This window comes from Protopterus annectens, chromosome 14.part0, assembly GCF_019279795.1.
Source record: "Protopterus annectens isolate FY-2018-M chromosome 14.part0, PAN1.0, whole genome shotgun sequence".
In the NCBI taxonomy this organism is placed as follows: Eukaryota; Metazoa; Chordata; order Ceratodontiformes; family Protopteridae; genus Protopterus; species Protopterus annectens.
The window spans coordinates 556,925,142-556,950,460 of NC_056748.1; the positions used below are offsets into that span (position 1 = coordinate 556,925,142).

The 25,319-nt window shown below is 38.3% G+C and overlaps 1 pseudogene; it reads left to right on the forward strand.

Annotated features, from left to right (window-relative positions):
* LOC122789099 overlaps window positions 1-25,319 on the forward strand; it is a 146,850-nt pseudogene that overhangs the window by 83,682 nt on the left and 37,849 nt on the right.

A 25,319-nucleotide genomic window follows, 5' to 3' on the forward strand; every position in this document is an offset into this window, starting at 1 on the left:
CAATGAACATGGTAGGTAGTACTATATGATAGCAGAAACAGTACAGATGTGAGTATAAATATGCAGAGCTTATTGTTTGATATAGTCTACTGGGGATAGTGTAGTGTTCATTTTATGTTTACATTTAATGGAGGATTAGGTGGCATGACTTTCTTGTGAGTGAAAATTAGGTGATTGTGTGGTGGATGCACCTGTTTAATCTGTAGAGGAGAAGGTTTAAATGGATGTGTTATTTGGGACTAGACAAGTTTGCTGTTGGATATGTTCATCTGATCAGATGTGAATGTTGTAGGGTGTTTGTATGGCAGAAGGTAGAAGTATAGATGAGGTGGGGGGTGAGAACGGGGGGGTGATATGGGATAGAAATCAACCCGAGCATAGCAAGGGTCATTGGAGTGGGGCCCCACACTTCCCATGATAGACTGTTCCCAAAAAGGACTGTTCTTCCTAGACATAATTGTCACCTATTTAAGGTGAGTTCTGAGGAATTCCACTAGATAGTTAAAGATGTGAAGTAGAAAATAATATGTAAAGGCCATTGATATCTGTGGCATGAGAAATACTATGCCATTAAGTCTTATATAGTACAAGTTGCCTTTCTTGAGCCTTTAATGTGAAATTAAAGACAGTTTATCTGGAAGTTCTACAGCTCCAGCCTTTGGACACTATCTGGACATTAATAACTCTTTCAATGACCCGGAGCTATGAAATTAGCACACATGACATTATACTACATATAAATAAATGTAATTGTTAACTAATGTTTACAACTAATTCCCCATTCATGTATTTTAATGGTCAGCTGAGTTTTTTGAAGGCAATCTTTAGAGAATGGAAAGATTTAGAATAATCTCAGGTTCAAAAAACACAGACTAATTGTGTTTTTCTCTTCACAGGAAAATTTAAATAAGCTGATGACAAACCTAAGAACCACTCACCCTCACTTTGTCCGTTGCATTATTCCTAATGAAACAAAGACACCAGGTATATATTGCATAATGATATAGACTGAATACTTAAGTTGTTGACTTTCATATATGACAAGAAGTCCCTAGATTTGTAAGATATTACTTATGATTCTTAATGATGCTTGTTAAAATTCAAAGCTGGCAGGCTATAATCCATTTCCTGCATGCCATTTATAATATAATAAATGACAAGAAAATGTTATATTTCTTGGATAAGTCTCTAGTAACTTAAATCCATTTCTAGTTCTCATATTATTTACATGTCACTGTATTATATAACTGGGTATAAATTGCAGAATGATTACTACTTCTTTCTTTTAACATTTTATTTTTATAAATTGATTTCATAATTGTTATGTCTGTTTAATATATAGACCTGGTATGACTGCATTGCAATAAGTTAAAAAAGATATGAGATGTAGTGAACAGGTACTGATAACAAGATATTTTAGATCTATTTTATTGAAACCTGAGGGGATCCTTAACTTCGTGTAGCAAATGTGACATTATACAATGATTGGCCATTAATATTCGAAAATGAGCATGCTGATTGGTCAGCCCAATCAATATGCCCATTGAAAATCCGAGCATAAAAGGTCCGGTCGCCCGGACTTATTTCCATTAATATATGCAATAAAAAAAATTTACTTTTATTTCATTTTTTAAATAAGTTCACAAAACTGGAGACTAAAGCAAACAACAGACATGGCACAGAGAAAAATAAAAGGATAATGAGGTATGTTATACAAAATTAAATAAACGTACCTGATTATCCTTTCATTTCCTCTGTCCTGTCTCTCCTGTACGTTAAAAGCCTCCCGCTTTCTTTCTTTCTTTTTTGTTTTTAGTTAAAAAAGCAATGGAGATATTCCTTTCTCCGTTGTTTCTTCACACAGCACTGGTGTACTGCAAAAGTATAGGAATGCAAGTTCCAAATGCAGCCACCCAAATAGATGGGGACACATACACATACACACACACACGCACACACGCACACACACACACACACACACACACACACACACACACACACACACTCAATCAAGCAGCTTCATTCATCCCCTACACACACACAAATACAAACAAAATCATCCATTTTATTCTTCCCTCCTCCTATCTGTTGAAGTTTCCTGTATCACAAGTAATCCTGTAGTAATGAATGGGTGACTACCATATGTTTACGGTGGACACATTTTCTTCCCAGAGAGAAATTTTACAAGATTAGGCAATTCTCTCCACCTTGGAAATTATGTGCCAACTGGCATTTATGGGGAAAAGCGCATGGCTAATTAGCTACAGACTTTTACATTATCATGCAGGCCTGCCAGCAAGGCTGCCCTCTGCAGTGAGGTTCCCATAAGTGCAAAACCTGAGTGATAGGGTAGTCTAAGAATCAGAAATGCTTACTGCCAGGGAATAAACAGCCACGTTAAGGCCACCCCTTTGCAGTAAGCCTTTTTAATTCCCAGACATTGTTTTTCTGTTCGACATTAAGAGTTCAGTGCACTGATAATTTTAACATCAGAAGTTGTTAGATCTAATTTTTCATATACATTATTCACATAATCATCATAGGAGAACTGGACCATCATCTAGTCCTACATCAGCTAAGATGTAATGGTGTGCTGGAGGGCATCAGAATTTGCAGGAAAGGATTCCCAAGCCGAATCTTATATGGAGACTTTAAACAGAGGTATGTGTTATATAGCAAGTTTTTCCTGTTTAAGAAGACCTGCTTATCGTAAACTAAAAATAATACTGCACATGCTTTTACTTTTGAAATACCAGATACAGGGTGTTAAATGCAAGTGCAATCCCAGAGGGGCAGTTTATTGACAGCAAGAAAGCAAGTGAAAAGCTACTGAGCTCCATTGATGTTGACCACACCCAGTACAAATTTGGACACACTAAGGTAAATACACCATGTTTTGATTATTTTTGTTGAATTAACCTTTAGTGACATGAAAGTGTATATTGCAAAAGGGAGACCTGGTAATAGATATTGTACAACACCTATCAACAATGGGAAGCAAACAGCTAAATTATTTGGTAACACATTTCAAATGCTTTCACATCCTTATTAGTTTTATTTGTAACCAGTGAATAATTTGGTTTTAACAAACATGTGAAACGACTGATTTAGTTATTTGATTTTGCATTTACCTCAATCCAAAATAATCAGTTTAACTTTTACATTAATCAAGGCAGATTTTTTTTTAATGAGTTTTATTCTTTTGCCAGGTTTTCTTCAAAGCTGGCCTTTTAGGTACTCTGGAAGAGATGCGTGATGAGAAATTAGCGCAACTTATGACCCGTCTTCAAGCTCTTTGTAGAGGATACTTAATGAGAGAAGAATTCAAGAAAATGTTGCAGAGGAGGTACAAACAGATAATTAAATAGTGTGATATGAATACTTTCAAGATGAAAATGCAGCTTCTTTCATGAGTTTTTATTTGTATCAGTAGCAAACTGAATTTCTGGTAGTTTCTACTATAAAATTAAGTCTTCACATTAGAGATTTTCTTCTATCAATCCAGACCTTCTGGAATTGCTAGTTAACTGTAGCCTCCAAACAGGTTTTGCAACTACAGTCCCTGGAAACTACAGACCCATAAGTCTCACTAGTCTCAAACTCAAAGCCATGAAAAGAATTATCATGGAAATGATCAATAATGACATAAGAAAACTCTGGACACTGGATCAAACCCAATTTGGTTTCATCAGGAATAGGTCATGTGTACTGAAACTGGTGGACTTCTTTGAGAAGGTCACCAAAGCAACGAATGAAGGCAAAATGGTTCGCACTGCCTACTTTAACCTGGCCAAGGCATTTAACACAATACCCTGCTCGAGCATTGTTGAATAACTCAAGAGGCTCTGCTTAAACCCTTATGCCACCCAGTGGATAGCAAGCTGTTTCACAGACAGGACCCAGGAAGTTAGAATTGGGGACCTCTATAAAGAATCCAGCCATAAGTTGAATCCCCTCAGGGATCGGTCCAAGGACCTCTACTTTTTGTCATTTACTTCTCTGACATCAAGGCCAATGTCAATGTCCTCTAGCTGACTAAATTTGCAGATGAGTGCAAATTAGGAGTGGTCACAGAATCTCCTATTGACACAAATGTTCTCCAGGAAGGGCTGACACAGACAAACAACTGGTGTCAGAGCCATGGGCTAAAATTAAATGCCAGGAAATGCATAATAGTATCCTTCAGGAAGTAATTCAACCCAGTAATTATCATATTGCCAACACACCCATAAGAATTAAAGTAATAGTCAGGGACTTGGAGACACACATAGACAGTAATGTATTCTTTGGCCATCGTGTGTCTACAGTCGTAAAGAAATAATTCTATGTTGCACAACTTATAAACAGCGGTATGGCATCTAGGCCCAAGGAAGTCCTTGTTCCACTGCATATGGCATTCATCAGATGTATAATTGACTACTATGCCCCCCTTGATATGTACCTAACCAGGCATATCCAACAATTGAATGTCCACAGAGGTTCCTCACAAAAAGAATACAGGGTGCAAGTAACATGCACTATGCAAACTACCTCAGTGACCTATCCCTGTATTCTGTCTCATAAAGGTTGTTGATGGGAGAGTTATGCTAGCATACAAGGCATTGTTAGACCCCAGCCTGATGGACCTCCTGCATATCCGCAAAACAAACAGCACCAGAATTACTTATTCTAAAGACTTAAAAGTTGCCTGTAATGTAAATAGGACCAGCTGAAGAAACAAGCATGCATCCCAGAGAGTACTCCTCCTCCTCCTCTGGAACAGGCTCCCCATCCTTGTGAAGCTGAATTCCTCTCTAACCCAATTTAAGAGTAACTTGTACAGTTAGATGGGGAACAGGAACTTCATTCCTGGTTTGGCACCTATGTTTCTAATGGACACAGGCAGCCTGTAAGTGGTTCATCTCCCAGACCCCTAGCCTGTAATTGTTTCATTTCCCAAGCCCCTGCTTACACAAGGGTACCAAATTTTTCAGAGATGAGGCATGCATGGCTAAGCTTAAAATGACCCTTGTGGACATTAGCTTAGTAAACACCTATGAACCTATATCAGTAAAACTTATCTTTTTTGTATTTAATGTTTTTTTTATTAAATATTATCGTTGTCAGATAATTAGTTGTCCCTACAGTTCCTCCACTTACATTCTTTTTTACATAATAAATAGGGAAGTCATATAATTCTATATTTTCTCCATGTATGACTACCATTTGCATTATAAATGTGCAGGTGTTAAAGGAAATTATGCATTCTGGTGACATAAAATTAAGCAGCCATACAAAAACAGCAGACCTGTTTCCCTTATAATTCAGCACAAAACAGCATGGTGATGGCTTGTACTGCACCATCGCAGAAACAGTCAGTAAAATGATAAATAATCAAACAATTTCAGGGCCTTAATTTAAGTTCATAGCAGTTTCCTAACTATTGTGACTGCTTTAAATTAAACAAAATGATTGCATTCTTTGTGAGATTTTCTTCAAGGTTTTTGTTGAGATATCAGTATAAAGTAGCATTTATACTTTCTGATTCTTTATAGGGAAGCTATATTTACTATTCAGTACAACTTCCGTTCATTCATGAATGTGAAACATTGGCCCTGGATGAAACTTTATTTCAAAATCAAGCCACTGCTGAAGAGTGCAGAATCTGAAAAGGAAATGCAAAACATGAAAGAAGAATTTGAAAGGACAAAGGAAGAGCTTGCTAAGTCTGAGGCAAAACGGAAAGAACTTGAAGAAAAAATGGTTGCACTTCTACAGGAAAAGAATGATCTTGCTTTGCAAGTTCAGGCGGTAAGAATTATTCATTTCTGTGTATAACTTTATATCCATTGCTATCTGTTTGCACACACACACACACACACACACACACACACACACACACACACACACACACAGAAAGACAAGCGTGCACCTACACACATACTGGGTTAGTCGCGTATGACTTACATCATTCATGTGCTGTAAGGAATTTTAACTTTATCTCGTTGGTGATAACACTCCATAACTAAGAGAGTAGTTGTCCCTATACCATAAGGAATATCCATGAAGCATTGCAAGAGCTATACTGAAACTATACTGCACATGTCAAGCTTGCAATGAGATATAAGCTCAGGTACAGGAACAATAAGGAAAAAGCAAAAAAATAAAAATCACAATCTGTTTAGCAAACCATTAACTGTGGAATTTTAACTGCATCATTTCATTTTAAATACTGCAAGAAATGAAAAAGAGTGTTCCACTGGTGACAGGAGCCATGCTTTCTTGGACCCTGTCTGGATTATTGAATACTGAAGCATGATACAGTGGGAAGAACAAGAACTTTTACTTACAACTGATTGCATGGTAGTTTACTCAGTGGGCAGACATCACCAGATTAGCCATAAGCAATACAGAAAGGCTATGAAAAATACAGGCAGTGTTTATGAAATCTTGCTTATGCTGTAACACCTGGAATACAGCATCACTTTCTGGTAAGACTTTTAGGGCAATGATATATTTTCAAAAATATGCATTTTATACTAACTGATGATTTATGATACAAAAATATGCCATTCAAGCTAATAGTGTGCAGTGCTGCTTACAGATGAAGATTATTTTTCATATTTTGAAAGGATTTAATGATGTATAAAACTTGAGATCTAAGGATGGTTCGCACCAAATAATATCCATAGGTATAAAATAACATCCATATAGCATTATATATCCTGCTTAATGCAGCAGAACATGGAGGAATAGTACTTTATGTACCCATTTCAACCCCCAAACAGTCCTAATTATTTTAATGTCTTTTTCCCAGTGTACTGAGCACATAGTATCCCCTGATGATTCCTACTGCAAATGTAAGTCAATTTCACTGCCAAGAGAACTTATATAGCTATTTTATTTTAGCAGTACAACATTAACAAAAGCCCATAACAATAAAGGTAAATGCTGTGACTCTCCTCAACCAGTTAGAGTACAAAGAACGTGTCATTTTATCCTTAAACATTCTAACTTATTGATTGTTTTTCATGGAAAACTATCCGTGGGGAGACTAACTGCACTCCACTGAAGTACCTGATTGATTGACCCCACTCGTTTCTCACCCTCCCCCAATTCTCCCCCTCCCCCACATCATCTATACTTATCCTAAGCTATCAACCACATTATTACCAATTATGAAATAGTTTACAGTCGATACTTTTGTTCCCTCCATCATACACTAGCCATTTCCCACCTTCTTTCTTTCACCTGAATTTCTTCTGCAGTCTAACTCAAGTATAAGTATAACCACTCCCACTTCACACAACCCACAACAAGTCATACCATATCCATCCCTCCATCAATATCCTGTTTACATTTTCACTAACTGCACATTTGTATAATAATTCACATGCTATTCAAAGTACTATAATTCACTTCCTTTCTCTTTCTAGCACACACATAGCCGACTACCATGCACATCTAAACAACTTTCTAATGCCCACTGCTCAGTTCTCTGCTCTCAATGGAAATCACAACCATATTTCATTCTGTGCAGCCCACATCCTTTGCAACCTATCTCATGTCCATCTTTTCCAAGTAAAAAAAAATAAATAAATCAATAACGTATGTAAAAGTAACTAACCCAATTCACAAACTAGTCACAAGGGACAGATTCCAACCAAAGTGGCATTGTAAATTAGAGCTGTCCTGACCCCGTCTGCAGCTATGCAGTAAAATTCATCCCAAACCAGGTCCAGCCACAACAGTCTCTCCCATAATGACCCACAGAACCATTAATAATGTAAATTCTCACTCCTGCAAATTGGATGAAACAAGTCTAAAATTTATAAACATTAAGCTTAGAAGCATCTGTTGCAAAGTAACTGAACTGTATGCATTCATATCTCATTTCAATCCTGACATCATCACTTTCACAGAAACATGGCTGAAACCTGAAGCCAAAAGCCCTGAAATCCTCGCACCAGGAAATAGTATCCTTCCAGTAGATCATATATCCAAAAATGCAGACGGGGTACCTATTATATACCCAAAATACTTGAACATATCTCTTTATCAGATAAAACATCCCTCATTCAATAAAGCAGATATTCTCATTGTCTTACTCAAGCTAAACTCTTATATGACAATTTGTATCATAGCTTATATATCCCCTTTGGCAATAACATCAGCAAAGCGGAGGACATACTATCCTGGTCACTTACCAATATACTCCAAGAAACCATCATCACTGAGGACCTTAGCACAGACTGGGCCCAAATTGTATCTGATACCCCACTACCAGTGTTAACCTATATGGTTTCTCTCAGATTATAACTAATTCAAGATATAACAAGCCCTCCTCTAAGGCGTCTGTTTTAGATTGGATTCTCTCAACCACACCCAGTAATCTCTGTGACTTTGGTGCAATGTCTGACAACCTTAATGACCACCTGCCTAGTTTTGCTAACAGGCTTGTATGCAATCCAGTACATCACACATACAAAACTGTGTAACCTACACATTTTTAATATGAACAATTTTTCTCCAATCTCAAGCAATGCAAACATAATATGTTAAAAAAATTTCCTTTAGATGAAGTTATCCTCAAATTTCCCAAAACCTTTAACAGTATACAAGAGGAGAAAAAGCGTTAAATTTAATCCCACAACATAGCTATCTGAAACAGTTGGCAACTAATGGTCCTTAGAGACAAGGCCTGGAAAGCATGGTAAACCAAAAAATCTCAGGAAAAACTTCTACACTAAATACAGATAAGAAATAAACCAAACATAGTATAAAGCATGACAAAAAAACTCAGCTACCTAAACTTACAGCAAGTACAGCAAAATCTGTCAAAACCTCAGTCTTCTCGGGGGCTAGAACTGCCTAGCCTACTTCTGCTCAATCAGCTTATAGTAGCACACAAAATTCTGTACCACCCTGAAAATACTTCAGCACTCATAAATATCATAAAGCCATAAAGTAATTCAAGGCAACTATGATCATCCAATAAACTGTTGGTCAAAACACACAAAGCCATTAACTCAGCTGGCGACTCCCTGTTTGCCAACGTCATTTGTAAAACTTGGAATTCACTTCCATCTAACCTTACCCTCGAACCTTCTTTAAGTCTCTTCAAAAAAGGCCTCAAACAGTATTTTAAAGAGCACTGGTTTTGTCCCTGTACTAACCCTGATTAATCACTACTTATCCAGTGCCTTATTTAAATTAATATTGTACACATCTCTTGCTCATAATAGCTTGCTGCAACCTGTGTGTTTTGTATGCTATTACACACTGTGTATATTGTGAGTACCTACTAGAGGGCTTTGTAAATATGTTTGACGCATATCTGTTATGTTCTAGCTGTGTTATCTGGAACTTTTCTCCCCGAGCCTCCACTGAAAATAGGCATATATCCAGTTGGATTCACTTCATAATCTCGAAATATGGAAATCTCCAATTTCAGTATCTCGAGACCATGAAGCCAAAAAATCCATAAAGTCGAAACACCAAAAGCGCAAAATTTAAAATCACAACTTCTATACTAAACATAATGCACACACAGACACAAACATACACCTCCCTACACATACACAAACACAAAAACCTACCCTACATACAAGCAGGAAGGCAAGCCCCGCTGCACCCCCCCACACCCTCTACTTAAATATACTAACCCCAAAGTCGCACTACACAGACACACAAAACACCACTGCACAAGCTATATTCCCCTCACACACACACATCACACTAACAAAACACACAGACACACACTAAAGCCCCTACCCAAAACCAGTACAACAGAAACACTGACCTACATCTCCAACCATCCACTCACACAATGCAACACCAGAACCGCTAATTCAAAATTCAAAACTTTGGGATTTTGAATTTCGCGCTTCTGGGGTTTTGGTATTCTGCACTTTCGCCTTTCTGGTCTCGGGCTACTGAAATTCGAGATTGTAGTAGTTCGAGATTCTGAAGGGAACCCATCCAGTTGGACTATCCCAGTCAACAAATATAAAATAAAATAAATAAATAAATCAGTCCAAAATCTACTAAATCTATGTCAACAACCCACTCCCTTCCCAGAAGACACCTCATCAACAGTTTTAATAACTTTAACAAATACTTCCTTCAGGCTACAGCCTCAGTTATCAAAGGTAATCCCACCATTAATGTAACTCACCTCCAAGCACAAAATCCCATGGAAATCCAGTTCTCACTCAAACCTATCCCTGCAGGAGAGCTACAAGGCCCCATACTTGGATCCCTCCTGGTTAATATAATTATAAAGAATCTAACACACTGCTTACAAGCACAGTGCTCTTGCACAATATGCAGAAGTATCCACACTCATCTGTACAGCCTCTAACCTACAAAAATTCAAGAAATTATCCCAACATTTTTACATCCTTAGAATCCTAGCTAGCAACTCACAACTTCTATTTAAACACCCCAAAATTAAGCTACCACTTATCACCCCTAAAATGTTCTCCCAAAGCAAAACTCTTGTCAGAATTACTTAATCAAGTAAAACCCTGATTGAACAGGTCCCTAACACAAAACTCTTAGGAGTCTTCATTGATGACAACTTGAAAATTGCTCTACAGTTCCAAACTTAAAAAAACACCAAAAGCTCAGCCTCCTATATAGCACAAAACACTACCTAACACTCAGAACTAGAGAAGCCATAGTAAATCCTATTGCCTACGTACTGGTCTGCATGCCTCCCCACTCATTACTAACCTACAAACGTCCACACAACCAAAGCTGGAACAGTGCTACAATAAAATAGTTTGATTTGCTTTTAATTACCCCTTTATAACTCATCACTATTCTGACTTAAACAACTAAATCAACTCCCACATCACCTCTACTATAGTCATCTACTGCTAGCTTATGCTCTAATATACTACATCGCTAGGTATCCAGCACTAAAACGCATGCTGCTATACAACCACCCTACCAAAGCCCTTTGCTCTAAAGACAAACTCCTCTTCATTTCATTAAAGCCCAAAATGCATTGGGAGCCACAAAATATTTTCTTGCTACTCCGTGGAATGCCTTCCCACATGAAGTTAGGCTTCTTGAAAACCAGGAAGCATTCAAGACACATCTAAGAGAGCACCCCTCAACATCCTGTAGCTGTGTATCTGCTTTCTTCCTCCTTTTCTACTGTACCTTTGCTCTCCTCTACTGTTACCAACTATAACTCTGTCTTCACTCACCCCACCCATCTACCTATGCATCTCTCCGCTGTTTTACCACTCATTTGTTTATATCTCAAAATTCAATCAACGTTTGGCTATCCATCCTTTGTAAATAACTCAGTACTCTTTACTGTGACATCTATCCTATTCCATAGTTATTTATTTAAGTGTATATGCATAGAATGTAATTACTATAAGAGCCTCACTACTGTATGTATAGTTGCTATTTAATCTGTTCAGACATTGCAAAATTTATTTTAATTGCATTCTGCCTGACATTCTTGATATTATATAACTTAAAAGATTTTGATTGTACTGCATGTGCTGGAGCTTTTCAAACCAGGCCTCCACTGAAAAGGGGCCTTTGTGCCAAGTCAGACCTCCCTAGTCAAAATGTAAAACAAATAAATAAATCAACAGAGTCTTACAATCAATATGTCTGGCACACAATCCCATACTTATAAAAAGGTAAATTTGATCAAGGCGTTGCCTTAAAATAAAAGTATATGTCTGAGTAAATGTATTCCCGTGCTACTCTGTTTAGCATCAGTTTTAGGCTTGCCAGTAAAGCAAGTCAAGTTGAGGCTTTTAATCAAAAAATGGATTCTGTATTGTCAAATAAAATGTGATTATTTGAGATAAATGAAGTATTGCAAGATCTGAAATTTGTTCCCAGGAATTCATTAAAGTATGGCTCATGCTAGAAAGGCCCCTCCAGTGTGATGGGCCCATTTGTGATTCAGAAATGTGTTAGCCATGAAAAGTTAAGACCTCATTATTGGCTAATATGAATGTTTCTTGACTCACAGTTATTAGCGCAAAGTGCATATCCTGGTCGAACTGCACTTGTAGTAACCTGCTTCTCTTGCAGGCAGTGGCACCCACAAGATACTCTCACATGCGCACACACACACACACACACACACACACACACACACACACACACACACACATGCACAATCATGACCACATGCAAAGACACACACACACACACACACACACACACACACACACACACACACACACACACACACACACACGTGCACAATCATGACCACATGCAAAGACACACACACACACACATGCACACACGCACGCACACACACACACACACACACACACACACACACACACACACACACACACACACACACACACACACATACACACACTACAGTCCTTGTACCTGGCTCTACCCTGTTACCCCTAACCATACAATACTTTAATGCCAATTCAGCACATATGTATTAGGCCCTGATGGTCTAGTGTATTCCCACCCCTGTTCCTCATTATAATATCTGTGTAAGTACATCACTTAAGAAAATCATCCCTGATGTCTAGTGCATTTCCCACCCTCTGATTTTCATTATGATCTCTGTGACATTATCTCACTACCTCCCAGGTGGTCTAGTGGTTCTTCTCACCCCCCCCCCAATCCTTCTACTGTGGTTAGTGCCATTACAGGTCTTTTGGAAAGTGTGTGATGGTTCTCTCTATCCACATATTGCTGTTTTGCACCTTGGGGCAGAGCCTCTGTGGTGTCTCGTTTATCCCCAATCCCTGGTCCCCATGCTCATGGTAACATTGGTGCTAGTATGGCATTTTAGAGTATGTATCCCCACCTCCAGATCACCGTCATAGCGCTGGTGAAGGTACAACATTCTAAACACTAATCCCTGGTGTCCAGTGATTCCCCCAACCCCAATCCCCATTTTGATGTCAGTACCATTATGGCACTTTTAAAATATGCCACGATATCTAGTGGCCCTCAATGGCATTTATGTTCATCACTTGAGCAAAGCCTTTTGGCCATGATCACTACCACAAAATGGTGGGGATGGCCATGGTGATTTACCTAGCCAAACCCTTTCTTGAATAACTCATTCATGTAGATGCTCTTCTGTAGATGGCTCCATGGAGAGAGCATTCAGCTAATTATCACATACCTCTCCTCCAGAAAGCCTCATTAGCATTCAGCCCACCCACAGCAGCCAGCCCTTCTTTAAGCTGCATGTATTCATATTGGAGGACTGTGCAGCACCATGTGAGGGTGTTTGTAGAACAGCATACAGGCACCATGAAATGAACACTTCTGGGTACATATTGCAGTATCTTCATGAATTCAGCACACTGTCATACAGATACTGCAGCAAGTACAAAATAAATTAATTTACATTTGTTGGAAGTGGGCCTCGTTTGGATTTCAGAATTTTGATCTGAGTGTTTGTTTGTTTTTTTATATACACAAATATTACAGCTGGCATTTTCCTTAAAGGTTGTTCAAGGGAAGGAATTTATAGATGAGAGCTGAAGGGTAGACTTTGTAGATTACAAAAATATGGGCATGAATGAGAGATGAAGTGCAGGGTTTGTAGATTTCAAAAAGATGTGAATGGATTAACTGCACAAAAGGATAGAGAAACATCAAAGACTGAGAACCTGCAGTTCTGGGTAGACACCAATCAGCATTTCTGAAGAGAACTGAAAATATTTTGGTAACAGGAAATAGTGCAGCATTTTAGTAAATTGCTTTGCATAGATATTTGTGGCAGTTCAGTAAATGAAGGCTTACTCCCTTGACTAGATTAACACTTTTATTCACATTTGCAACATGCTATTTGTCTGGAGCAAATTCATCAACCTCTCTAGTTACATATTTATCAAAACACACTCACAGTACATATCAGGTGTATCTTCCTTTTGCTAACATTTGTAAATTATGGATTCCCTTCCATGCAGCCATATAAATCCTCTATTGATACTTCAGGATTATAAAGATTCTATAGAAAATTATGAGACCCTCACTAGATAAATATAATTATAAGAAACAATATCCTGTGATACGTGAATCATTAAAGGTATGATTTTGTACTTAATGAGGGAGATACATAACTGCGTACACTTTCAGTTTATACAGTTGCATTTCACTGATCACTATGAAATGAAATTCTCAAGAGTTTTCTATACAAAAACTGCTCTTGTAATTCAAAGAGCACCTATATGCTTACTTTTTCCTTTTGGAGTTCTAAGGCTAATGAATCTTATCGGAACCTGAATCAGTGAAGTTAGTATTGATGAATTAGATTAGAGTTATTTAGTGAGCTCTATTTCACGGGGTACTAAATCTTGGTGTTACCTTAAAGCAATGCAATGGATACCTTAGAGAACAACAAGAGTATTTAATAAGGAGTGCAAGTGTTTATATATACAGTTTTAAAGACATTGAATATCTGCATTATTTAAGCTGCCTCCTTGGCACAGAGGGATGGAGCAATGACTATGCCAAGTACGAGCCCATCTAAATTAGCATCCTGGTCATTGCTGGAGCCATTAGTGGAAGGATAGGTGTGAGCAGCCAGTGCTGACTCACTGGTCCCTGGGGGAGTTTTTCCACTTCTGCTGAAGAAGCACACACATGTAGTTCAGGCTTCAGATGTGCTCTCTGTGTGCAGTAAGTAGGACCTGGGGCATAAGGCCTGCAGGTAATGTATCCCGCTCCAGCTAAGAACAATGGGTGCCCAGATATTAACAAATGAACTGGGACTAATTTGCTTAGTATTGCACATACCTGCTGACTAGGAAACCAAAAGTGTTATTAGCAAGAGGAACCTCAGATGAATGATAGCCAAGATGTCCATCTCTTGCATCTCTTTCCCAGTGTCCTTATATAACAGGAAATGGAAGGAATGATCAGGTGACTGAAGGATGGAGGTTCAATGGCCACCGATAGCCTGGTTGGCTTAAAGAAACTATATACATTACTTGAAAGGAGTAATGCATTATTGCATAAATGGAGTTTTGAAAAATTCCATCCCCTATAGTAATGTCTTATCTTTTTTTCTATTTTAGGTGTAAATGTCATACTTTTCTACAAAGTATTCACATATGTGACATATATTCCCTAAACAGGAAGCAGACAATCTTGCTGATGCTGAAGAGAGATGTGAGGGGCTCATCAAAAGTAAAATACAGCTTGAAGCCAAAGTTAAAGAGGCAATGGAGAGGCTCGAAGATGAAGAGGAATCCAATGCAGAACTGACTGCAAAGAAGAGGAAACTGGAAGATGAGTGTTCAGAATTAAAGAAAGATATTGATGATCTGGAACTTACTCTGGCAAAAGTGGAGAAGGAAAAGCATGCCACTGAAAACAAGGTAGGATAGCAATGGAAATATTTTGTGCTTTGAAATAGCTAGCTGACCAGCTAAAAATTCAAAACTTCTTAGTTCTTTCTTAGTAGAATTAGCTAATCGGCCTTATTGGAACATGAAATTTAGCAACAATAAAATTATTAAGGTGCTTATTAATGTTGGTCTGTCATATTCTGTCTAGGTAGTATTAATGGTTCTGGATAAGTTTATGTGAAGTACTACTTTTCCATTTGTACTAGCTGAACACCTTACTGAAAGATCGCTTTTTAAAATGCTTTCTATTGCAGTTTCACATTGTTGTGCACCTATAAATGTTTCCAATAATAGATCATTTCTTCAGTAACTGATAGGCTGACACCCATTCAGCAGGACTGACAAATCAAAAGGACATTTTTAACAATATATTTGCATAATTTTTCTCATTGTAAGGAGGATTTAGGTAGATGCTCTCCAGTATGTGATGGTGGAAACAAAGCTCTTCATAGAAAACACAATATCTAAAGGTTTTATGTGCATATATGTCAAACGATCTTTTTGTTTACTTGTGTTTAGCAGGTAAAACAAAATTCCTTAAATGCAAACTATCAGTTCTGCATAGTTTCTTAACAATGCATTCTGAGTTTATAATTTTGGGAAATGTACACAATGACTTAGATTATTAAACACCCAGTGTCTTTCTCTCTCTCACACACCTACACTCACAAGTATCTATAGATGCCAGTATACTGCTAATGGTTTAAGTACTTTTAGTACAATTTTTCAGTATTTAAAGACCACCATAAATAAAAGTATCTCTAGTGATACGTTAAAAGTACACAACTAGGGACTTATCTTTACCCCACAAGGTAGAAAATTCAAATCCAAAGACTTAGAGCAAGTAAAGCAAATAACTCTAGCATAAGATACTGACACAGCAACTCTTGGAACATTTATCATCTTTTAACTTCTGAAAGGAAGGGGAATAAATATAAAGAACCTCCTCCCGTAAACCTAGCTCCCTTTTATGAAAGGTAATTAATAGTGATATTGAAAGAAGCTCTCCATACATCCAGATTTCACATCCTTCAGAAAATGCAGGCTAACACATATTCTTTTATTATAGCAACTTTCTAAGTTTATAAGAGCAATATTTTAAAATTTATTTTTGAGACTTTGTCCCCCCAATATTTTTGTCTTTGTCCAGATTTTTTCTGCTAAGATGTTGAGAGGTATGAAGCTCTCTTATTATAAAATGGTGCAGTTTTCTTAGAGGAAATACAACATGATCCTAATGGATAGCTGATACACATGCCACTATATTCTAAATGAGATACAGCTTACACATGGCATGCATATGAAGATACAAATACAGGCACATTTTTAAACATCAAAATGTGATTTTGCCTTTAACAGTTCCTGTTGGAGCAACATCATGATTTTCCCTGAACAGTAACTGTTAAATCACTTTTGACATCAACTCACAAATTTGATTGGAGGATTGACATAATGGTTAAGGTCTTTTTGCTTACAGATACAAGGTACATGGTTTGATTCTCATCTTTGGAAGCATGGCTAGACTTACATAGGCTCCCTGAGGTCATTAGACTTTTAATTACCCATTTCTCAAGCAGGAAAAACATGAACATTTCATATTTTGCTAGGAATGTGTTTTATCCTTCACAGGTTAAAAACCTCACTGAAGAACTGACCGTTGTTGAGGAAAATATTGTCAAACTAACCAAGGAGAAGAAGGCCCTTCAGGAAGCGCATCAGCAAGCTCTAGATGATCTCCAAGCAGAAGAGGACAAAGTCAATACTCTGACCAAGGCCAAAGCTAAACTGGAACAACAAGTAGATGATGTAAGAGATGGCGTGCATGTGCTTATATTTTGTAAATGTCATCGATTAGGTTTTCAGTATTACTAAATGTATATTTGTATTACAGCTTGAAGGGTCTTTAGAACAAGAAAAGAAGGTTCGTATGGACTTAGAAAGGGCAAAGAGAAAGCTTGAAGGTGACCTTAAGTTGGCTCAAGAAACAGTAATGGATTTAGAAAATGACAGGCAACATCAGGAAGAAAAACTGAAGAAGTAAGACTTTTCCTATCACTGTATGATTTAAAGTAGTATAGTGTATCAATAATTACTATGTTGTTGATAAATATATTTTTTTAATAGGAAGGAATTTGAAATCAACCAGTTACTTAGTAAAATAGAAGATGAACAAGTACTTGGGGTTCAGCTGCAGAAGAAGATTAAGGAGTTACAGGTGAGAATTACATTTTTTTTCTCTTCTAACCAGATTTATTATTTCCTAGGTATGGAAACATGAAAACAAAGAAACAAGAATAGCTGTAAAACACTGGCATGTTATCTATGTTTAAATCTATATCTATATATACATCTATATCTAAATCTATATCTAATCTGCATCTATATCTAAATCTATATCTATATCTATATCTGTATCTAAATCTATATCTATGTCTATATCTATATATATCTATATCTGTATCTGTATCTATATCTATATCTGTATCTGTATCTATATCTAAATCTAAATCTATATCTATATCTATGTATATAATTACATCTATATCTATATATCTATGTCTATGCCTATGTCTATATGTAAATGTTTATAAATTTAGAGAGATAGCTATATAGTAAGTGCACCATGACCAAATATAACTATGACTGAACATCTTCCTTGTGGGCATTGGTTTTCTAGTGACAATATTTCATTACTAATTAACTACAGTTTAACATGTATTGCCTTAATCTCCTGTTGTTTATTCCATGACATAAACATGATAACAAGAAAAAATACTGAATCTGGAAATTATTGTGAGGCTTTGCTGCCAGCACTGTTTAGGTTGTTCCATGCTTTAGAGCTGGGCACTTTTTTGTCATCTATCAGACTTGGTGGCACAGCAACTCAGCTATGATTAAGCATGCTGCAGACATAACCATAGGCCTGCCTACTGCTTAAACTCCTTAAAGCTCTAATAATTGAAGGGCAGCAAATCGCTAGTAATGGTCCCTTCCTTAAAGAAATCCCCATCTGATCTTTGTATTCTTCAGGCAGTAAGTTGTTTCAGTTTTTCTACAAATGGGAATTTTGAGCATTCAGTGAAGCTATTCTTTTTTCACATAGGGTTGCCACCTTTCCAAATGCCCAAAGTGGGACATTTGTGCTACAAACATCAGATTTTGCAGGGCAAAACATACCCACGGCCAGTACAAAGGACAGAACTTCAGTTGTTTGCCTGAATAAAAGTATATTCTTGTAGCATTTTAGTTCCTTATTCTGTTTCTTATAACATTTAGGTGTTTCAGATACAGAATAACTGTTTTATGCAACTATGACATAAAATATAGAAAATTATTTTGTCCTAAACTCTCAGGACATTTGCCACTTTTTTCACATTTTTTGCAGGACACAACTGCCCAAAGAGGGACTGTCCCGCGCAAAGTGGGACAGGTGTTAACCCTATTTTTCACAGATCATTACCAAGTATGTTAATCTAGTTTAATTTATTACCATTTCAGGCAAAATCATAAAGTGATACCTGTGCAGTAAATTTCCTAAAAAAGTAAATTAAATAGGTGGTAATAAAACGTCACAACATTCCAACAAGATTTAACTTGACTTGCTGCCTTTGTAATTACTTTTTTCCCTAACTGACTACTATAGGACCCTGCCCCAAGACCTGCCCTACCTGCACATAGCTGGTGCACTAGCCCATTATTTTCTTGGAGATTCCAATTTATTTGCTGTTCCTCTATGTTAAGAGCCATGGGGCAAGGAACAGTCCAGCCTACAGACTTTGTGCAATGGCCTACCTTCCCTTTTCAGCTGGTGCTCATTAACTCTTGATAGCTGTCTGGCTAGAAGGAGGCATGCATGTTACCATGTACACCATCTTCTCCCTGCTAAGCAATTCACATGCATTGCAAGCAACAACAGCTTATCTGGCCTCTTCAATGAGTGACTGGCTACCCACCAGAAGGTACTGCCTGTGTCATGGGTCAAATCACCTCCTTCTCTTTAGAATGGTTGAGCCATTGTTGGCCATTTAGATCCATTATCCACTGCCTAAACTGCCAAGCACTCATGCTGCAAAATGAGCACAGATCACCTCAACGATAGTCAGAGCTTCATCTTTCTACACTACTAGGCTGGGAATCTACAATTACTTTTTTTGGTGATTGCTTGAGTATATTGGCTCAAGGTGTTGCTTGCTTGTAGTAGGATTGATCATGCCTAGATGTAGCAGCGTATTTAGGCTCAGAATGTAACTATTAATTCTCCTGTAAGATCAAGGGGTGTTGGGGAATGATCACTGATTGCATGTTTTAACTATGATTGCTCTTCCTTTAAGTAAGAATGCGCTCACAGAGGTAATGTGTATGTAAGAAGGAAGAGCAGTACATGTACTTTGCTCCTACAAAAACACTTATTTTAGACTCTGCCATATGTGATGAATTCCTATTCTTCTTGAGTGTATACAATTACCATATATGTATTCAAGGTAATGAACTGCATGCTGAAATAAATGAGCTATTTAGTTAAAAAGTTTGTACATTTTGATTTAGCTTAGTAAACGTCCCCACAAGAATTCATGTTCATAGGTTCATAGGTTCATAGGAGGTTAATAGACTAATGGCCCTAGGGCCTTTACAAGCCTAACTATGTAGACAACCCCTGTACCCAAAATGACCTTAGTTAGATGGTTGTTGTTAGCAGAGTGATTATATGATCAGCACCCGACGCCCCTGTCCATGAGGGACATAGGTGCCGCCCGCCTGGGATGAATTTAAGGTCACCCATCCAGTTGTCTAGGTTGCACTTAAAAATGGATCATTGAGGAGTGCTGCTTCATGAAAAGTGTTAGTTTGTTCCAGAGGAGTAGCAATCTTGTTCCAGAGGAGCACCAATCTATGAGTGACATATCTGTCTCTCCAACATGTCCTGTTGATGTCACAGGCTAGGTTGAGATCCCTGGAGCGAGTGGCTCTTGTCCCATTAGATTTGCAGACATGCAGTATTTTGCAGCCTGAATTATACGAACTGCAGTGACAGGGCTTTCAGTCTTTCCATGTAGATCATGTTTTGCAAGCCCTGGATGCTCTTTATTGGGTATCTCTGTGGTCTCTCCAGTTGTTGCAAGTGTCTGGTGAGGTACATAAAGAAGAGAGCATTGTACTCGATTACTGGTCTGGTAATGGTCACATACATGGGTGTTATAACTTCCTTAGTTTTGGATGTGTTGCCATTATTTATGAGATGTGCTAGGCTTTCCTTACCACTATGGATACATGGTGATTGAAGTTTAGATTGCTATTGACCTGCATTCCCAAGTCTTGTACCACTGTCTTTACACTTAGAGAGGTGATATTACTATCATAATTTGCAGGGGCTACTTCTTTGCCAAACTAGATAAAGAGGTGTTTTTTAGCATTAAGTTTTAATCCATGAGTTTGGCACCACTCAGCCCCTTCTGTAATATGTTAACATTGTTGGGGAATCTATAATTGCACCCAGTTTACAGTCATCTGTAAACCTGGTAAGCCACAGGCCATCTACTTTTGTCTGGACTTCAGAGAATTTGATTCCAAGCAGTAGAGGGCCCAGCACCGATCCTTGTGGTACCCCACTGGTAACTGGTCTATGATCTACTGGTGGAGGGGGACTAAGTTTGACAGTGTGCGTTCTTTTGGTGAGCTACCCATCTAGTGATGTATTTGCTAATCCCCAGGCAGAAGAGCTCCTCAATGATCTGTGAGTAGGAGATTGTGGTAAAAGCCATGGCTAAATCAAGGTAGGTGGTATGTACTGCTTTGGCCTCATCCAGGGCTTTGGTGGCATTCTCATAGAAGACCACCAGGTTTAATAAGCAAGATCTACCCTTGATGAAACCAAACTGTGTTGGGTCAAGACTGTGAAAGTTGCCTGTGTCCTTGTTGATAATGCCCATGATTATTCTTTCCACAGCCTTCAGATAAGGCTGGTTACGTTTATAAGTTAATAGGAGGGCCGGTTGATGGACTACTTTTGTACAAGGGGATTATTGTTGATGTTCTCCACTCTGCCAGAACAAAGCCTGTGCTCAGGCTATGGTCAAAGAGAGTGCCAAGTGGTTCTGCTAGGTCTTGCTTTAGCTTGTTTAGTAAGCAGCCTGGGATGTGATCTGGTCCCACAGAGACCATGTGTGTGGCCTTGCTCTTTGGAGATACTTGGTAGAGGACTAGTGTCAGCAATGCTTTGGGGTATGACTAGTGGGGACAGGGGGTAAAGTTATTGCCAAATGTATCAGATAGCAGGTTGGCAATTTCCTCTGGTTCTGTGTAAGTTTATTGCTCATTATAAGTTTGGCACACATCTGGACATTCCCTTTCAACTTACGGATAAAGCTAAAGAGTGCCTTACGAGTGTCTTTAGCTAGCAATGCTAACTTAGTCTCATAACTGGCCTTAGATAACTTTACAAGATATCTGACATGCTTTTTCAAGTTGCAGAGGGTATTCATCCTCTGTTGACTAAGTTCCCTGTTATTTTTAGATATTAGTTTCTTTCTTTGCTTGTATAACTTATTTATACCAACATTCCACCAGGGTGGCTAGAACATTTGCGCCTCTTGTGGGGGTGATGGCCAACTGTTTCAGGGCATTTGAGTTAACAAAGTCCAGGAACCTCTGAGTGATCATGTTTATGTTGATGTAAATCACCCAGTCGATGGAAGGATAGTTGAAATCTCCCATGACCAAGGTATTTGGATGTATATGAGCAACTCTACCAAGTCCAGGAAGGCATTGTACTTCTCCTAGTTCAGTGTGGGGGACCTATAAATAGCGATGATGTGGTAGGATATTTTACTAATAGTTATTTGGACCTTGATTAGCTCAAGAGAGCCATACTGTTTTACCATTCTCAAGGGGTATTTGGATTTAATGAAGATGACTACACCTCCAGCATTGGTCCTTTCATGCTCATTTTTGGGTCTGAACATGAGAAAGGCACTGTAGCCTTGTATGGCCGGGGTGCTATATGAAGCCTTGAACCAAGTCTCAGTGACTACACAGACACCAGTATCTTCCAAGGTGAGGAGTGTGTCCAGGGAGTGAAGTTTCCTGTTTAGGCTTAAAATTAAGCATCATGAACTTTAGTTTGCCTCTAATGGTTCTCTTTACATTAGAAATTTTGTTGTTTTGACATTGCCTAAAAAAGCACTATGGGGGAGGCAAGCATCTTTGCCAGTATCTGAAAGCCTTGAGGAAACAGATACTGGATCCCCCTGGAGTGACACCAGAAGCTAGGCCAATTATTGAAACCAATTTTTATCTGTATTGTCACATTATCCTTGGTGAAGGTAGCATGCTGTTTAAGGCTAGGGACATACCTACCTGGGACACATAATCAGAGAGTTTAGTCATGTCTCTCTTCATATAGTCCAAAGAGGTGTGTCTCAAGTCATTTATTCCAACATGTACTATGACAGAGTTGTACTGGTAATTGTTGCTGAGAGACCTGAGTCTGTGTGTGACTTGATAGATACTGGCACCAGACAGTCAGCTGACTGTGACTTTCTCCTTGTCCAACCTGGTAAGTGGGGCATCAGTGTGTCTCACTACTGATCGCCTATGACCAGGGCATTAGGTTTTGAGGTGTTTTGCCTCAGGGCTTAATTGATGAAACACTGATGTGTGTGTTGTTCTGTATAGTGGTGGATCCTGTTCTTGTACCAATATGTGTAGGTTGTTTGTGTTTGGGTGATCTCTGACCTTTTGGTAGGAAGTTAATGAGTACCTCTGCATATGTGGATTCATGTATCTTCACCTTATCTTGTGTGAGAGGAGAGGTGTGTCTGCTGACAACTAGTTTGATATCTTATTTATTGGTATGTGAGAGGGCTGATTCTAGCTCCATAGTATAGTTACATCTCTGACATACTGTATTTGTTTGCTTTTAAGAGCAAGTGGTTGTCAGAATACATGATACATTGCCTCAGGTTGCCTAGGTCTAGTGGGTTGGCTGGAGAAATGTAGTAGCAGGTACTCCTTAGGTACTACTTGGTGAGATGGTGAGTTAGTTTAGCTTTTGCTCTGGGAATTCACAAAGGGGGCTTATTCTATACATGATCAGGGATGATGAGTATGGCAACGCTGTTCAGTGGTAACCTGAGTTGCTTGTAGTGCAGAAGTGCGCAGCTGAGTTGCCCGTAGAGCACCAGAAAAACCTTGGAAGGTTTCATTAACTGGTGTGTGTGTGTGTCTTTCGGCTTTTCCCGGTTAGGGGTCGCCACAGCGGAACTCCGGTCCGCTAATGATTGGCAGTAGAGTTTTACATGCTGGCTTGCCGGGCCTAACGCACAACCTTCAACGAAGGAACGCCCATTCACGCATGTGTCTAGGGAAAATAGTGTTTCTAAGCATTTGCATCTGTACAAGGCAGTGCTAAACCTCATTGCATGGTGCAAAGCTACTTGCAAATGTGAGACATATACAGGCAAAATTAAACAGTTTTAAACTAGTCTACCAACAGGAAATCACACAATGATCCCCTCTCCAGCAATCCCCAGCTCAGCTACTTCCACATTCTTCTGCCACAAGGGTGCAGGGGAGCCCTTCTTAACTCATTCCTTCCAGTACAGCTCTTTTGAGTGTATACCTTTAACTCCCAGTGGGTGTGACTTGAGCTTTAAAAAAAATGAAGTTATCACCTTACAGTTCAAACAAATACTCCTTGACAGAGGTCAAATATCATTACAATTTTGTTTGCCATCATGGATGCTTCAAGATAAAAGATTCCGATACCTTGTATGTAGCATGGTTTTGGAATTATTAATGTAAATATGAACAAGCAATATTTGACGCCTAGAGGCACAGTAGGAGGTAACTGCAAAAATGCCCGGAGGTGCAGCTGTAATGAGTTAGCTGGCTGGATTTCAATTCAATTGCTTGAAAAACAGGCTAGATTCAACAAGTATGGATCTAGTCTATGCTATCTAAGCAGTATTTCAGCAAAACAAGTGCAGATAAATGAAGTAGGCACAAACAGTAGAAACAGTCTAAAAGGCACAAAATAATGCAGTAAAACTGTAAAATGAAGTTGAAAAGTGCAGATATAGCTCAAAAATAAACTTAAATTCCTTAATTTGCTGTTCTCAGCTTTAGATGGCTTGGATTCAAGCAGAAACACTCTGGCTCTCTGGCTAAGGATGCCAAATACAGAGCACAAGATTCTTGCAGAACATACTGCGTTCTAAAGCACCACTAACATGGAGTCCATTTAATCATTTTATACATCATATAAAATGGCAACACAACTTGTCAATTTACCCTCAAAAGAGAATATGATTGATGCAAAAGGCTTCAAATAGTTGTAATGTGATGGCATTTCATTTATTTATTTAAAAAATGTTCCTGTCTAAAACATCTCTGCAATTAGTTTGGGTAAATGTCCATTTTTCACTGAGTTCTGAGTAAAACTAAGGCTATTTTCAGTATGAATATGTTCATTTGCTACCCAATGCAGACCAAATTGTATGTAAGTCAGTACCTATTGCAGTCACACTAAGGGTGGTATGGAGATTTCTAAAATGTGCACAGTCTGTGCTCCTTGTTTCTATTAACAAAAGTGGAAAAATCATTGCAGCAAATTGCAAGCACTCCTGGTAGCTGAAAATTAGTCTTCCTTTGTACAGGAAGATGGCAGATTCTACTGCTTTGAGTTTCTGTTCTTCTATAAAAAATATTCATTGTTGGTCCCAATATTTGGAGTATAACAGCAAGGATTTTTGTAAAATGGAGCTAGCCAGTTTATAGGCATTTGATAGCATGCTTTTTTTGCAGGATAAGCTCTCCATAAACTGCATTAATCTGGTTAAATCTATCTCATTAATAGTTATTTCTCTAGTTAGGGATGCTAGGAGCTCTCTGATCTGTAGGAGTACAACAGTGTATTTATTATTCACTTTTAGGGCAAGACTTAGTTCTTGCATTGGTTTT